This window comes from Zea mays, chromosome 10 (assembly GCF_902167145.1).
Source record: "Zea mays cultivar B73 chromosome 10, Zm-B73-REFERENCE-NAM-5.0, whole genome shotgun sequence".
NCBI lineage: Eukaryota > Viridiplantae > Streptophyta > Magnoliopsida > Poales > Poaceae > Zea > Zea mays.
The window spans coordinates 117,298,463-117,302,729 of record NC_050105.1 but is presented as its reverse complement, the minus strand read 5'-3'; the positions used below and the strand labels follow the sequence as shown (position 1 = coordinate 117,302,729).

General features: G+C 47.2%; 1 pseudogene across 1 annotated transcript; it reads right to left on the bottom strand.

Annotated features, from left to right (window-relative positions):
- Nucleotides 1–2,971: 2,971 nt before the first annotated feature.
- LOC100281410 (copper transporter pseudogene) lies at nucleotides 2,972–3,853 on the bottom strand (annotated as a pseudogene). Its single transcript, NR_159797.1, has one exon. The product of NR_159797.1 is annotated as a copper transporter pseudogene (transcript).
- Between the last annotated feature and the right edge of the window lie 414 nt (nucleotides 3,854–4,267).

The window sequence follows — 4,267 nt, the reverse complement described above, 5'->3', positions numbered from 1 at the left end:
ATCTATAAAAGTGAGAAAGTATCTTTTACCACCTTTGGTCAAAATTCCATTCATCTCGCACAGATCAGAATGAACAAGTTCTAGAGGTGCCAAACTCCTCGCCTCAGCAGCCTTGTGAGGCTTGCGGGGTTGTTTTGATTCAACACACACATGGCACTTAGACTTTTTGACCAAGTTAAATTTAGGAATTAAATTTATATTTGCTAACCGCATAAGACAGCCAAAGCTTGCATGACAAAAACGTGAATGCCATAAATCTGACTCATCAGAAAAATGAACAGAATTCACCAGTTTATTACACACATCATGCCGTTATAAGCGGAACAAGCCTCCGCAGTCATATCCTTTACCAACAAAAGTACCATGTTTCGACACAACACATTTATTAGATTCAAGAACAACTTTGTATCCATCTCGACATAGCATAGAAGCGCTAACGAGATTCTTCTTGATAGAGGGCACATGCTGCACGCTCTTCAATGGCACCGTCTTTCCCGAAGTAAACTTCAGAATGACCGTACCAACACCAAGAACATGAGCACGCGACCCATTTCCCATCAACAAGGCGCCAGACCTCCCGACCTGATAGGAAGTGAACATAGAGGCATCAACACACACATGAATGTTTGCACCACTGTCCATCCACCACTCAGGTGAATTACAGACTGAAAGAACAAATGGTAAAGAATTACCATACCCAGATGTTCCTCCTTCAGTTTCAGTGATTACAACATTAGCTGATTTCTTGTCTTGAGTGAACTTGCGATCAGGGCACTCTCTTGCCCAATGTTGATCACTGCCACAGACAAAGCATCCTCCCTTTCCCTTGTTATTGTTGTTCTTCTTTTTAAACTGTGCTGTTTGAACAGGTTTATTTGCGTTCTCTGGTTTGTTCTGGTTTTTTCTTCTTGTTAAACTTGCGGAAGTTTCTCTTCTGCACCACATTAGCAGTGGAGGTCTCCACACCTTTTCCATTGTCCTTAGTTCTAGCCCTTTCCTCAACATCAAGAGTACCAATGAGCTCTTCCACATTGAACTCTTGTCTCTTATGTTTGAGAGGGGTAGCAAAGTCCTTCCAAGAAGGTGGCAACTTGGCGATTATACCGCCAGCCACAAACTTGTCAGGCAAAGGACAAGGAAAAAGTTCGAGTTCCTTAGCTAGTGCCTGAAACTCATGAGCCTGTTCCACTACAGATCGGTTCTCAACCATCTTGTAGTCATACAGCTGCTCCATGAGATACAGCTCGCTACCAGCGTCAGTAACTCCAAACTTTCCAACAAGAGCATCCCACAGCTCTTTCCCCGTGGGAAGGATGATATAGCTTTTCTGGAATTTAGTATCCAGTGCGCTAATTACTGCTCCTCGAAAGAGGTTGTCTTCAGCCTTAAACTTAGCCTCATCCTCAGGAGGTAAGTTGGCAGGCTTGCCCTCAGCGGCATGAAAACAAGACATTGCAGTTAGCCACAATTCCATTTTAGCTTTCCATATCAAGAAGTTTTTACCATCAAAAGGATCAGGCTTTAGCACAGCAGCTAAACATCTGACAGAAAAATGCCTAACATTAGGTTTTTGGATTGTTAGAATTATAGGCATTTTCCGTATTATTTTAATTCCATAAATCAACATTATGATGATGGCATATAACAAATAATTAACCATAGAAATTGTGATCTCAAATTGATCCATACCAGTATGAATCAAGAGAACATAGAGCATGTGAATTATATAAATCATATAAATACGATAAACATGTATACTGACTGAACAAATGAAAGTAAACAGATAGAAACATAAATAGCATGACTGTAAAATTAAAACAGATAGATCTATCATATTATAATAAGACAGAACAGATAAGATAAAATCATTCGTAAATATGAAACATCATAGATGAAAATATGAAACATATATAATCTCCAGAACACAAAACAGTAAGTAAATAAACTGATCATACCCTCCTATGCGCTCTGATGATCCAGATCCTTGGCCAGCTTCCTTTGTCATGTTGAAGATGTTTTGGGCAGTCGCGTAGACGCTCCCCAAAAACCTAATTGCCGATCCCCCGTGCAAGGTCTCGAACGGCACCGGCTTCGGAGGCACCTGCCCTCTCGCCTCTCTGTGCGCGCAGAGCCACGAGATGGAAATACCCTCACTCGGCGGAGGTCGCCGAGTCACGCCAAGAGTCGGCCAGCTCTAAAATTAACACAACCACACCACGCCCGCTCGCCTGCCTGCCTCTGCCTGCCACGCCACGCCCGGCCGGCGGCGGCGGCGCGCGCGCGTGGCACGCCCTTGTCCATTTCTTGACTTCTCAAGTTAAGTGGAATAAATCCCACCATATAAGTCAAGGCAAAAGACCCTTGGACTTCCAATGTGGTACTATTGGTATTCACCACCATTACACACCATAGAGTTTATTCAATAAATGGGCCAAGCCCATAAAAGATCCAACAATTGAATTTCATGTTAGTGTTCCAGACTGCTGTAATAAAAAGATGTGTTCTAGCAAAGGCAATGTTGAATAGTTGTCCATTAGAAAATATCATCATTGAAAAATGTCATGTAACAAATTCACCTAAAATTCATCTATTACACAGTATGCTCCAGTTATTATGATTCAGATTGCTTCTCGGTGTTGTTCGCTGCGAACAAAAAAAATCTCGGAGAACAAGCACACAGCATCTTCTTATCTTTGGTGACGGAAAACCACAGTAGGGAATATTTGGGCAGTAGCGGAGCTGAAAACCGTGGAAGGCAGGGGATTATAGGAGCCATAAAAAGCCGCTACGGTGGCAGATTCGACGAGACTTACTGCTTGTTGCATAAGCAGCGGGTTTTTATGTTATTTTAATCCGGCTGCTGCTACGGTTTTTACGATATTTTGTTTTCTATAGATTGCAGTTGTAGCGTCCGTACAGCTGCAGGGCAGCCAAACAATTATATTCGCCAGAGATTGACACACACAGTATATATCGCAAAAGGGAGAAACTCTTTGTTCTTGGATACAAATACAACGTTATAATCAATTCACGTGGAAACTTAGCACATTATACCGTCTTTACAGCATACACTAATAACCCATAGCACGATAGACAGGGAGATGACATCGGGGTTTGAGAACCATGGAAAAAGTATCCTGAATGTGTTCAGACAACTACAACAACAGACAAGCACGAGACAGACAGTCAGTCATTTGTTTAACCCGAGCGCATTTGCCCTGCTGCAGCCTTAGGCCTTGGAGCCATCCGGAGGATGGACGCCCACGACACCACCGCCGAGCCCGTGGTCACGGCCAGCGGCTGCGGCGGCACCTCCGCCGCCAGGGTGCACGACCCTGCTTCGCGCGAGGAGGAAGCCGAGCGAGTGGCCGGCGACGGCGGCGAGCAGCACGCCGCCGTTGAAGGACATGACGGCCAGCATGACGAGGTACGCCGTGCCCATCCTGGCTGCGTGCGCCGCCGCGAGTAGCGCGGCCGAGGACGCCGGGACGCGGCGTCCCGCCTCTGCCCCCGCGCCGCGGCGCGCGACGCAGCGCGAGGCGGCGGCGAGCGCCTCGGTGAGCGCGGCGAGCGCCAGCACGAGGAGGAGGCAGAGCAGGTACGCGCCCGCGCCGCGCGCGCCGGGCCACCCCGCGAACAGCACCACCGGGCGGTCGCCCCAGGAGAAGGACGCGTGTCATCGGCATCGGCATGTGCGAGGCCGGAGCCGCCTTGCCCGCCGGCGCCGTCTCCGTCGCGCCCATGCCCTTCATTGCTGCTGGATCTTTGGAACGGGACGAGGACGAGAACGAGTTCTTGGCTACAGCGAAAGAGCGAAGCGAGCGGAACTGTGAGTGTGTGACTGTCTGTGTGTGTAACGAACTCCGGCCGAATCAAGCTGAAGTAAGGGCATGTACAACCTAGATACAGCTGCACGGTACTCCAAGTATAAGACACAGCTAAAACACAACATAATACAGTGGTCATATCTAAAACATGTGTCTTACTATATTCATTGTACCAATCAGAACATTCAATAAATTAAAGTGACCAATCAGATAGTCTCCTGTCTCGAATATAGAGCTAAGACACTGTGTCTTCGTCAAGATACGTGTCTTGAGATTTTTTACATTCATCCCCCTAGACACACTCTAAGACACAACTTAAGACACCCACTGTACATGCCTAAAACGGCCTGGAGCTGGAGGCGCGCGAGCCCGTGACGACTTGCGAGGGGTCAGGGGAATCGCGGGGCGAGGCTGGGCAAACAGCGAGGCAGGGTTTTGGC